Genomic DNA, 13,423 nt, shown 5'->3' with positions numbered 1-13,423 from the left:
TTGATAGCCTCTTTCTACAAGGACTGCAAACACAGATCTTTCTACCATATGGATGTGTACATGGGATGTGGTCTGAAAACGCTGTGTTGATTCTGGAAAGACCAGAATCTGGAAAGCCAGGATGGAACAGTTCAGGAAAACAGATGTTTTTCTTTGGCTATTGTTCCTGAAGTTACTTAAATGAGACTCTTTGGCTATTGATCTGTATATATTGAGATTACAATAAAACATAATGGACCAGTTTCTTTTCCCCCTGGCTCATAGGATTGGCATTTTATTTCTTGGGAGTAATAAATCATGGTCTTGGATTTGGGGAAATATTCTAGGATCTGGATGGCAGCTGATTTAAGAGAGTGATGTCAGAAAGAAAGGCACAACTCCGAGTGTGATGCCAGCGCTCACTGGGAGAATAGCAATTGCTGTTTAAAATATTAAACAAGGCAGGTTCCCTCTCCTGTTTTCAGTATCCAGTCCCACAGCAAGGTGGATCAGAACCCCTCATCATCAGATTCACATTTCCCTTTCCACTGGCACTTAAATTCTTTTATTTTTCCCCCCTGTGACAACCCTAGCTGCTCTGTTTATCTCTTAAATCTAATTTGCACTATGACATCAAGCTTTAATTTTCTCAGGATTATTTTGCTTCTTTTGAAGCACCCATGGTGTGCCAAGCGTTGGATAAATTCGAAAAGATACAATTCCTGCTGTTGCTGGGTTCACACATTTAAAGAGATATGATAGGCAAAATACCCTGTAATTGGCAATAGGTAGTCCTCATGATTTTTTTTTTTCCTCTTTTGGAGAAACTTCGTCTCTCGGAAGGAGCCTAAGAAGTTCCCTAGATCAAAGTTGTCTAAAACCTGAAGGGTTTGGAATGGTATCAGAGAGTAAGGGGAGGATTCTCAGCTGTGACTGCTCCAGCCTGCCCACGTGCTCTCTGCATGCCTGCCTTACCTGAGCGGACTTGGGTCTCCTCACTCGCCACTTGCCTCTACCACCCAGTTGCCATAGACTCTGCTCCCGCCCCCTCCCTCCCAAGGACAGCACACCCGTCTCCCCCCTCCTGCAGCCACGACACGAATCCTTTGAAAAGCAGATTGAAACTAGGCTCGGGTCTGGGTGGGCTGACAGTCTCTGGGATCCCCTCTAGGAGGAGATGTCCAGGCAGGACCCATAGCTAGGGACACGCCCCCCTCCCTGCGCTCCCCCAATCACCCTGGATTTTCCCTTTTTCACCTATCCAGCTAGGATGTTCTTTGTCTTTTTCCCTGTATCACTGAAGCCCTCTCGTGCCCGGGGACTGCAGAGGAACGCCAGGCTATCCACAGGGCAGGACGACTCTGCCTGTGAGTGTTGCGTGTGTTTGTGTGCGCACGTGAGTGTGTATGTGTGTGCGTGTGTGTATGTGTTGCTGAGGGGCTTGGGATTATAACTGAGGAGTAAAGCACCCCCTCACTCTCTTTGCCTCCTTCTCCCCTGTCACTCCTTAGATTCCCCTGAGGCGGAAAGTGCTTGCCCCTGCCCGAGGCTGTCGGAGGCTTGGGTACCCGGGGGCTCAGGCTGGTTGGGGAGTCCCTTTATCCGGCCCACGCCTCCACCCTGAAGCTTCAAAGTTGCAGAGAACAACAGTCTTGAGGAGCAGAGGCTGGCGCTTGAGGCCGGTGCGCAGTGGCTCTCATGGGGGAGGGGGCTAAGTGGAGGGTCGGGTGAGCCCACCGCTGGGAAAAGGGAAGGAGAAGATTGTGGAGCGGAGACGGAAGAAGGGAGGGGAGGCGGGGAGCAGCTGCTGGGGGCGGTGAGGCGCAAGGTGGCCCCCAGTGGCCCGAGTCCGCGGTTCCCGGGGATGCGCCAGGCAGCCAATGGCAGCGCAGAGGTGTACAGCAGATGGCGTCCGACTGCGCCGTTCCTTCCTCCTCCTCTTCCTTCAGTGCTGAGGAGCCAGAGTCGCCGCCGGGTTGCCAGACGCTGGAATGGGTGGTCTCCCGGTACGCACCACCATCTTTTTTGCACTCAGAAAGCTCGGGACTCAGCAGCTCCCAGAGGCTGCGGCAGCGGCACGGGCGAGGCGGGTGAGTACCACCGCGCTGCGCCGCAAGCCAGGGATGCCCGGCACCCGGTTGGTGAGGTGACCGGGGCGGAGGGGGGCGCGCCCGGGGCACAGACTTTGTTTTTTTCTCCCTGGGCAGCCTCCTCTTCTCCTTCTCCGGGCAGTACACTGGAACTTGCAAACGGAGCTTCCCGGACACCTCTGGCTTGAGGCTGCAGAAAGGGCGGGCTGCCAGGGGCGCAGCCTGCGGAGACCCCTGCGCTGGGAAGGCGGAGATACCCTACACACGATGGGCATAGACCTCAGGCCACCGGACTGAGCTCTGGGAGTGGGACGGCAAGAGCTCTACCCCCTACACTTCCAACTTGCTTTGGGGGTGCTGATGAAGGAAGCCAGGGGTCCCCCATCCTGAGCGCAGAGGCTCGAAGCCCAGGATCAGAAAGCGTAGAGTTCTGCGGCTTTGCAAACAGGTTGACTGAGGGTTCCCTTTCCGTAGTTCTGACTGGGAAATCTGTGCGTGGGCGTTCAGTGCCCCGAGAGGATAGCCGAGCAAGCCAAGAAGTTTGCAGCTTCTTCTGATTTATCAGTGGAGTGTAGGGAAGCTGCAGCAACAGTTTATACTTCCACTGTCCCTGCGAGGGGCGAGCGGGGGAGAATGGGTCTTGTGGGTCTGGTGTTACATCACTCTGTTTATGAAGAGAGACCTGGGAATGGTGCTTGAGAGTAAGGGACAGGAGGAGGACACGGGTAATCTCTAAAGCATCACCCATATGCTCCTACCACCTTTCCTTTCTAACACCTCCAGTAGTATGAAAGTTATTTGAATATGCAAATGAACCCATCCTCCCCTTTGTGCAGTCCACAAAGTATGACTCTTGAAGTTGGAAAGCTTGGGGGGCGGGGGTGTTTGGAGAGGAAGTGTTAAGCTCTCTCAATCTCTTAGGTCAAGGGAGAAAACTATTTCTGGGAAGGGCGGGTGGTACTTCTTCTTGGAATTATTCTGGGCATTCCTCAAGAGCTATAACAATTCCGTGATCTTTGGTCAAGGGGGAATTGACCAAGATCACGTTACATTGACCTCTTCTGTGGGAGATGCCAGGGTTATTTGGTGCTCTGTTCATTGCCAGGGTGATCTGTTGGTAATTTACTGTTTTCCACCTTTACAGTGCATTTGTGCTCTTGTAAATGACAACCTGGCTGGAGAAGCTTTCTTGGTGTTTTTCAAGAGGGCATCTGTGGGTGCTGTGTTATCATGAAAATGGTAACCCATGTAGGCAGGATGCATGCTGGCATGGTTGTGGAGTGTCTGTTTGTGTGTGTGTAGGTGTGTGCACATGTGCATCTGGAGTTTCTTTTGCCAGGCGATCTTTGGATGTCAAAGTGGTATGCTTCTCTCCCAGGACAGTAATGGTTTCTTGGGTAACTGGGAGGTAGTGATCTCCAGGGAGGCTCCTTTATATTCTGGACTATATTATAGCTGTTGGTTAAGGCTTCTTGAAAGCAACTTAGGATGTTCCTAAACAAATCAAGAAGTCCTATCCAGTGGTAAAGGAAGAGTCTCCTGTATTTGTGGTTTGAAAGCTATATGAAGTATGTGTCTTGAGGCTTCACTTTGATGCACTGCTATTTTTAACCTTGATACCATTAATATCAGCTGCCTTCTTTTAAAACTTCATTTGGCCAGTTCTCTGCTTTCTGTGGGTAGATGAGCCAACTGGGTAGATTGGAAAATGCCTGGAATTGGCTTCTTACTATGCCTGGGCATTGTGGATTTTTTTTTCACCCGCCTGCTGGGAGTTGGGGACTGGAAACTCTTCTGCATTTACATTTAAGTGAAAAAAAATTTTTGAAGATAATTCTCTTGACCCTGTAACAACATATACAGATAAAATTGTTGACTTAGAAAATGTGGGAGAGTCTTGTTTTTTAACACAAACAGTTCCAGCAGTTGTAAACACCTGCAAACCATTCAGGGTTCTGAAGATTTGCAGTTAAGCCGTGTGAGGACTTGGAGATGTGTGTTCCAGCAAAGGTCTGCCAATGGCTGATAGACTTTCAAAGTCCATTTCAATGGTTCAGAAAAAGTGGGCTTACTTTATATCTACTTTAATATTTAAATTCATACTTGAAAAATTATCTTTATAATATTTCATAGTCTTCAGTACTCACCCTCATTATTTTTTTTAAAGGTATTTTGTAGTTTATTTGTTAAATGCTTATGTTTAGTAGACTAAAGTTTAGTATGCCCAGGTGGCGCTAGTGGTAAAGAACCTGCCTGCCAATGCAGGAGACATAAGAGATGCAGGTCCAATCCCTGGGTCTGGAAGATCCCCAGGAGGAGGGCATGGCAACTGACTCCAGTATTCCTGCCTTGAGAATCCCATGGACAGAGGAGCCTGGTGGGCTACAGTCCATAGGGTAACAAAGAGTTGGACACAAACTGAAACAATTCAGCACTCTGCATCTCATTAAAGCAGGACCACGTTTCTTTTTGCCTATTTCCATATTTTCAGTACCTAGCAGGACCTAGGTATGTCTGTGTTTGTGTGTGCTTAGTTGCTCAGTCATGTTCAACTCTTTACCACCATATGGACTATAGCCCACCAGGCTCCTCCATCCATGGGATTCTCTAGGCAAGAATACTGGAGTGCGTAGCCATTCCCTTCTCCAGGTGACCCAGGGACCGAACCCTAGTCTCCTGCATTGCAGTGGATTCTTCACCATCTGAGCCACCAGGGAAGCCCCAGCCCCATTATTTTTAGTGAAAGTTGTTAACTAGTTGAAGAGCTAAGAAACAAGAGACACTGTTAGATGGGCAGACAATAATTGCTGATGATAAAAGCAGTATAAACACAGTCTCCAATTTTGAGGATTGACATTAATAAATTGGCAACTGAAAATACCTTTCTGTTCTATGCTGAGTGTGCCTTTTGAAAGAAAGAGGTAAAGAATTAGAGAAAAATGATACTGCTAAAATGTACTTCATGAGAAAGCCTATTAAGGACCTCATCTACTTGCTTCAGATCCTGTTTCTGAAGGAATTCTTTTAGTAATATCTGCTTAAAACACTTTGTCCTTAAATAATAGACTGAATAAGCAGGATAAAAACATAGGAACTAAGCGAGTGAAAGAGGAGTGTCCAAACAAACAAAAATTTCCAAGACATGTAACTCATTTTAATTATATTTCACAAACTGAAGCTAAAGTCATTTGATTCCTTCAAAGAAAATATCTTTCCCAAACTGCAATTTTGCTGTTCTGCACACCTTTATAAAGATGAGGCATGAAAGTAATAACATCATTTCAAAGTTTGAATAGAATGATGAAAAATAGTTGCTGGTCCTATTGAGTTAGGAGTCAAAAAGACAAATGATACAGTATCTCAAGTACACAATCAAGATGAACAGATTAAAAGATTCTAAGTAGTGACAACTATACTATTAATACTTGGTGGAGAAAAGCACAACACCATTGACAGCATAGTTCCCGAGACACTCTCCAGAAGTATAAAAAATGGATCTTTGACTAAATAGAGGGTATTACAGCATCCAAAACTATTTACATGAGCTACTTAGATATCTTTTTGGATTTTTTGGATATGAATTGCACATAAGTGCTTTATATTTTTAAAAGAAGACATTTGCCCAGATTATAGCTATAAAGGAAGCAGCCGCATTCCCTTTAACACCAGGCAGCTTCCCAAATATAACACAGGTCCTTAACTTAGTGCTGTTAACAGGATTATATCTAAGTGATAATTAACACGTTAAATCTGTGAAAGTAGAGGATTTTCAACTCTACTTTTAATTCTAGAAATTGAGAGTTCAAGTGGGATTAGTGTTTTTGCACCTGTGAAGTCTGTGGCAACCTTGCTCCAAGACGACAAATATTGTATTCACCCTTTTAAGTTTCTCATTTGTTGGGATTATTTTGTTGATGTTTTGACTAGCATTTTCATGGATGGTTATTCATAAGAGCCAACAGTAGCTATTGATGAAAGCAAGCCAAAGAGGATTAGGTGCATTTCCCTTCAGCTTGTATGTAGCTTTTGACAGAGGAGGAAATAGAGATCACAGTCCTTGAATCCTAGGATTGCACTTGCATTTGGAGCCATGTTGCCTGGAGCCGGCCAGGTAAATAAAGTATAAAGACTTAGTTATTTTCATCCATTTTAATCTGCTGATGATTTGTTATGAGCATTCTGTAGCAACTAGGTCAAGCAATTCATTTGAAGGGGAAAATAGAATATTAGTGAAATCCAGTTACTTCATGTCTTTCTTTTTTTTTAATGGGTATACTATTTTATTAATGTTTAGACTTCACCAAGAGTTCAAGTACATGCTAGCCTTATGTTCAGACTGTTGAATGAAGACTAAAAATGGACAAAGCTTTAAGGGTGCAGTGTATTGAACACTGCACAATATATTAACTAGACAACCTAGAGGGTTGTGTAACTATGTATTTAGGAGCACAAACATAGGAAGAAGCCCTGGAATTTGAGGAAAAACCTGCCATTCAGGACCGAACAGAGGTCTTTGGTTGCTGACAGAGTCTCCCCTTGACTTCAGACTTGAGACAAACCGACAGAGTCTGTCGGTGTACAAACACCACTGAATTCAGGACAAACAATAACAGGATAGATTGCCCAGAGGCAAATCAGATTCTGGGGGCCCTGGGTTGGCTGGAGGTTGGGATATGTTCCAGCCAGAAGTCCAGGACCTGTAGAGAACAGCCATCTACTGAAAATCATCCATTTCAAACAAATTCCTGAGATGCTTTTCCCAAAACAGGGTATCTCATGTCTTTTGGTCCATTTCTGAAGCCAATCCTAGAGATGCTGGAGAATAGAGTTTCTCTGGTGGCCAGGATTCAGGCTTAATGAAGGGATGGAACAGTCAACGTTCAGTTTGTAAGCCAAACAATTAAGTCATCCAGCACATAGAAGAACTACTATATTTGAAGAGTAGGTGTGTGCTCTTGTGATGAAAAAACAACAACACAGCACCTTTAAAACTTTTATCTCACTTTTGGTCATTAGCTTATTTCACATTTTTTTCCTGTGATGTGGGAGTCTGTAGACTTTTATGAAATAAAAAAAAGGGGGTCTTCCCATCATTAAAGGTTGGACTTTGACTTAGATGTGAGGATTGGTGAGAATGAAGAGATGTCCCCTACATCATCAAGGCTGTCATTGTTCAACTTAGGTATTTTGCATCAAGGGACATGATGCCTTCTTTTGATTTTGCCTCTCTAGGCATGTTTTAATTATGAGCCTCTTGTAATTAAATATGCTGCAGCTAAAAACAGAATCCTGAGTAACTAATGCATAAATGATCCTTCCATGCCTTCACTGGAAGCAGCTCTTTGCTGTGTTCTACCACTCGTCTGCGTGAGGGTTGGCTGGAGATTTGTGTCCTAGTGTTATGTTATTGAACAACTCTTTATTTCTGGAAGAATCACAATGTTGGGAAAAGCTCTTAACTTCATGGTAGTCAGGCACCATTGCTTGGTCTTAAACTGTAGTTTTGGAGTGATGCAGAGTTGAATTTAGGTTTCTTTCAGGTGGTTATTTTGAGAACTATACCATGTAATACACATAAATGAAAGATTTTAATTATAGTAAGACTAAAGCTTGCAGTCATCTCTGCTTGTAGAGTTGGCTCCTGGGCACTCCTCTATTGATTTCTGCCTTGCTTGCTTATGTTAGACACATTCCGGGTGATTTGACCACTGATACAGTCTTGCATGTGCATACGTGTGTGCTCAACTGCTTCAATCGTGTCCGACTGTTTGTGACCCTGTGGACTGTAGCCTCTCAGGCTCCTCTATCCATAGATTCTCCAGGCAAGAGTACTGCAATGGGTTGCCGTGCCCTCCTTCAGGGGATCTTCCTGACTCAGGGATCGAACCCGCGTCTCTTATGTCTCCCTCACTGGCAGATGGGTTCTTTACCACTAGCGCCACCTGGGAAGAACCTGATACAGCCTTGCTGGTTGTAGGTAAACAGGTGTTGTTCTAAGCCCCCCTGAGGACCCTATTACCACCTCAGTCCTATGGCTATTCCCCTGACATTTCTTAGATCATCTCTTATTACAGCAACTCAGACAGATACTAGCTGGTGTGGCAGGAGGGCCTGGGGACCCACCCCAGGGGTATTGCTAGAATCTGTTCTGGTTGGTTGGCACTTGAAGCCCTGCCACTTGGTAAGTATTTCTAGTATCATCTCTTGATATTTTTTACTCATGACATGAATCAGTGCAGCCATTGGTGTTATCAAGTATTTGAACATGAAATCTGTTTTTTATTTTTTAAATCTCTAACATTTATATCTGTTAAAAACAGATATAAATATTTAGCTATTAATGTTTAATGTTAAAAACATTTAGCTATTATTATTTGCATATACTTATGTGAACAAAGAGCCCCGAATACCTAGACCACTTTGGGTTGAGCTGTCAATTTCTATAAAGCCACTCTGTTGTCATGTCATGAAAATCACTCAGTCATGTCTGACTCTTTGTGACCCCATGGACTGTAGCCTGCCAGGCTCCTCTGTCCATGGGATTCTCCAGGCAAAAATACTAGAGTGGGTTGCCATTCCCTTCTCCACAGGATCTTTCTTGAACCAGGGAACAAACCCACGTCTCCTGCCTTGCAGGCAGATTCTTTACCATCTGAGCCACCAGGAAGCCCCATAAAACCACTCTACATTCTCTTGAATTTGCCCCTCCCCACCCCCAACCCCAATATAACTAAGCATACTAAGTCAAAGGGCAGAGACAAATTTCTACCCCAGGTCATCTGCTGCAACTGTATCTCCTTCTACACACAGCTGTCTCAGACCACTTATGTATGTATGTATGTATGTGGGAGTAGTTCAACAAGGCTTTTTTCTTTTGCGGGAAAAAGTAATTATTTTTTCCATCTCCATTTCTGGTCTTCAGAATTAACTCAATTTATTTCATATCGACTTCCATTCATTTTTGTGATTAAGTCTTGTTAACAGGGCTTGGTTTCACTGGGATTAACCTCTTCCATGAGCTAGAATATCTCTGGCCAATCAGGGAGAGGGAAGGGATGATTCCAGCCTTGCGGACTCTATAAGGAGAATTCTTTGGTGCATTCTTCCTGATGTCTTCTGGCTAAAATGAAACAGTGTTAAATGGGCCCTGAGAAACACAAGTTACACTTCTCTTGTGAACAAGGAAAATATTCCAGGTCCTACATTACATCGACCTTCTGCTATCAGGCCTGTCTTCCTTACGTCAACCACAAGACCCACCCCAATTTCACAAGTCCCCACGTGTTGTTTTTTCTACTCCCAGCTCCCAGTTATCCACATTTTACCTATTAGTCAAGATCCACTTTTAATTATACTTCCACTGAGCTTTGTCTAATTATGCCAATTCACAAAGCCCTCTTTCTGTCCGAGCAACTCAGGTGGTAAATTCTAATTTTAATGTTTGATTGAATCTATTTTCTTATCAGCATCTGCTTGTGCAGTTTGGATAGTAAAGGGCTTGAATCAGAAAGGGTACCACTCTATTGAAGATTCTGAAACCTGTTGGAAAGGAGAGTGTGATGGAAAGAAGGGTGACAGTGGCCCTTTGAGGATCTCGGGGGCAAAGTTGAACAATATCCAGGAACATGACAAAAGTGACTACTAATTGCTTATCTGTGACATGCTGTATCGCCCAGGTATGTAAGAGTCAACATGTCTAGGCTTCATAATAGCACTGCAAAGTGGTTTCTATTATTTAGCCTCATTTTTCATACTAGGAAAGGGAGGCTGGGGGACCTTTGGCACAGGGTGTGAGGCCAGGATAGCTGGTAAGCCACAGAGTAAAGATTCACATTCCAGTCTGTCTGTCTGCAAGACCCATATTGCTTCTGACACACTAGACTGCCCTCGAGCCTGAAGTTTGAGTCAGCAAGTTTAATCTTAACCTCTACTGGAATGAAAGCATGCACTCACACACACACACACACACACACACAGAGTCACTCACACTCACCTACCGCCAGAGCCTACACATGTGATGGATGGAGTCCACTGACAGGAAGAGCAATGCTAAATCATCTCTACCTGGAGGCAGACATGTCATCAGGACACAGGGAAAAGGCTACAGTTTGATTTGGCGCAGACCTTATGTATAAAGTTTATAGTATCTTAGAATTGTAAAGAGCTTGAGACATACATATATAAAAGTGTGGGCTTATTGAGAAACTGTTGGAAGATTCTGAAAATCCGCACATGTGTAGGAAATCCACATGGTATTCCTTTTCATTAATGGCTTATCATTAAGACAACTGTTCTCCTGAATATGCAAATATTCAAGGCATTAGCTTTGAAATTAGCACCAGGAGCAGGAAAAGGGGGAAAAGTGGTCTCCAGATGTGAGTGTGGGTAGACGGGCAGTGGCCTTAGTCATTCCCATGACTGGGCGGAGCCACTGATCCGGTGTGTGTCCTTGTCTGTCCTCTTTTTTCCACCTTCCGACAGCAAAGTATCCTTGGTTGAAAGGGACAACTCTGCTAAAAGAGAAAGGTTGTTCTTGGGTGAAGCATGTATGATGAATCACATTTTTGAAAATTTGTTTTCTAAGAAGGTCTTGCTGGGTCAGCATAAGGTCTCTTGACATGAACTTCCATGGGAATGTATAATATCCCCATTTCCAATACCAAAGTCTTTCAACAATTTCTATAGAAATATAGCATTGGAATATGACCAGTTTCTCTCTTTGCCTCTGGCACAATCGTATATAAAGAAGCTCAGAAGATTCAGAGTTGCAAAGAGAGACTTTTACTCATTCCAGGAATAAACTTTTTCACATTCAGAGAAGTCCAGGAATGCCATATCTCAAGAAAACGTGGGTTCCCTATCTTTGGGGTTATTCAAATAGAGGACTAGAACCTGCATGTCACCATATTCTGTAGAAAGGACTTGTGTGCAGGATATTAAAACCAGCTTTAACAAACATATACTGTTGACTGAAAAAAATATACACAACGTGAGACCAGTGAGTTAAGTTTTACTGGGGGCAAAATGAGGAATATAGCCTGGAAACAGATTCTCAGATGGCTCTGAGAAACTGCTCCAGAGAGGTAGTGGAGAAGGTCAGCGTTACATATGACTTCAGTGAAGCAGGGGTACATGGAGTCAAGCACACTTTTTGTCAGAGGCTTGTTGCTGGTCATGAGAAGCAGAAGTCGCTGTTGCTGATTTTAGTGTTTTTCTAGATACGAGGAGGTGCAAACATTTGGGCTAATAAAATCTTCTGAAAATATCTAACTATCTGTAGGCTTTTTCTGCCAGTTTTCCCAGAGCACTGAATATCTTGTTTCTGCTGTCCAGCCTGAACTCCTTTCAGGGGGTGTTGAAGGTCCATGCCTGCAGTGACTAGTGACTTTGTAGAGGCAGGTAGTAAGTGACAGGTTTTAGTTGGTGATACTATATGCTCGATACTGTTCCACATGTATGAATTTATGGAATCCTCTCAAAATTCTTAGAGTTGATTGCCTTATCATTATTCCCACCTTACATATGCAGAAACAGTAAGTGACATCATCCAGGTCAGGATATGTACTCAGGCAGTCTGATTCTAGAGCAGCACTTTTTAATGGAAATAGAAGGAAGCCACAAGTACAATGCCTGTATACAATCACACATTTTCTAGTAGCCACATTAAAAGAGGGCAAAAAGGACATTGAAGTTTAATTTAATAATGTATTCTATCAATATCAAACTAATGTACTTGGAATATTATTTCAAAATGTATCAATTATAAGAAAATTATTACGATTATTTTCCTATTTTTATTTATTTTTTTATTGGTGGAAAATTGCCTTACAATTTTGCGTTTGTTTTTACTGTACAGCAATGTGAATCAGTCATAATTTTATATATATATATATATATTCCCTTCCCTCTGGAGCTCCCCTCCCCCCACCCCACCCCTCCAGGTCATCACAGAGCATCAGGTGATGGTGTATCAGCCCAGCACAGGCTGGGCTCCCTGTATTATTTAGCAACTTCCTGCTAGCTTTTTTTCATGTGATAATGTATATATGACAGTGCTACTTTCCCTATTCATCCCACCCTCGCCTTCCCCCACTGTGTCCACAAATCCGTTCTCTTACTAGGTTTATTAGTACCATTTTTCTAGATTCCATATATATGTGTTAATATATGATGCTTGTTTTTCTCTTTCTGACTTCCTTCACTCCGTGTAAGAGGATCTAGTTTCATCCAACTCACTACATCTGACTCAGATTTGTTCCTTTTCATGGCTGAGTGATATTCCATTGTAAAATTGTACCACAACTTCTTTATCTGTTCATCTGTTGATGGACATCTAGGTTGCTTCCATGTCCTGGCTATTATAAATATTGCTTCCGTGGACATTGGGGTGCCTGTGTCTTTTAGATATGTGGTTTTCTCAGGGTATATACCCAGTAGCGGGATTTCTGGTTCATGTAGTAGATTTATTCCTAGTTTTAATGAAATGTTTTAGAGCTTTGTTGTACCAAATCTTTGAAAGCCAGTCTGGAATTCACTCTTACAAATATGTCTCAGTTTAGACTAGCATGTTTGCAGTGCTCAGTAGCCACATGTGGCTGGAGTGGCCTTATGGGATATAACTAGAGCCTGTGCTGTGAACAGCCCCACTCGACTGTTGTCTGTTGGCTGCCAAGTTTCCTTCCAGAGCGCATACCATTGGCCTGCATATATGAGGTCATTCAGCTAGTTATTAATTTTGTTCTTGAATACCAGCATGGATTATCTCTTCAAAAAAGCCAGCTTAAAATACTTCTATGCTTTTCTCAGGAACCTATTTACTTTTAAAACCTGTAAGGTAGGAAGAGTTCTCTGTGAAGTGAAGTGAAGTTGCTCAGTTGTGTCCGACTCTTTGCGACCCCATGGTCTGTAGCCCACCAGGTTCCTCCGTCCTTGGAATTTAGCAGGCAAGAGTACTGGAGTGGATTGCCGTTTCCTTCTTTAGGGGATCTTCCTGATTCAGGGATCAAACTCGGCTCTCCTGCATTGCAGGCAGACGCTTTACTGTCTGAGCCACTAGGTAAGGTAGGAAGAGTTCTCTGTATCGTCAGTCAAAAAATTAATCCCATGTGTTCATTTGTGGCGGTGGATCATATCCCTATTTCTTCCAGTTTACAACTGTTCACATGCATAGTCATCCTGCCCTTGTTGTGTCCAGGCTAAACAATTACAGTTTCTTGTCCTGTTTTTTATTATCATTGTTTTTTTTTAATTGGTTTGCTAGGATGTCTATGTAGCCTGATGCATATGAAATGGGCATAGGTGAGAATCAGCTTATCTCTAATAAGAACGAGAAGAGAGAAAAGCACCTTTAATGA

General features: G+C 43.5%; 1 protein-coding gene across 2 annotated transcripts in view; it reads left to right on the top strand.

The window, feature by feature from the left end:
* Positions 1-1,796: 1,796 nt before the first annotated feature.
* Positions 1,797-13,423, top strand: part of THSD7B (thrombospondin type 1 domain containing 7B) — a 1,076,713-nt gene continuing 1,065,086 nt past the window's right edge. For both annotated transcript variants that reach the window (XM_027561747.1, XM_027561740.1), the window contains exon 1: positions 1,797-2,069. The gene's annotated coding sequence lies outside the window, so the exon portion shown is untranslated. The remainder of the gene's footprint in view (positions 2,070-13,423) is intronic.

Source organism: Bos indicus x Bos taurus, chromosome 2 (assembly GCF_003369695.1).
Source record: "Bos indicus x Bos taurus breed Angus x Brahman F1 hybrid chromosome 2, Bos_hybrid_MaternalHap_v2.0, whole genome shotgun sequence".
Classification (NCBI taxonomy): domain Eukaryota; kingdom Metazoa; phylum Chordata; class Mammalia; order Artiodactyla; family Bovidae; genus Bos; species Bos indicus x Bos taurus.
Note: the sequence above shows the minus strand (reverse complement) of the source record. Positions and strands in the feature narration are given on the sequence as shown.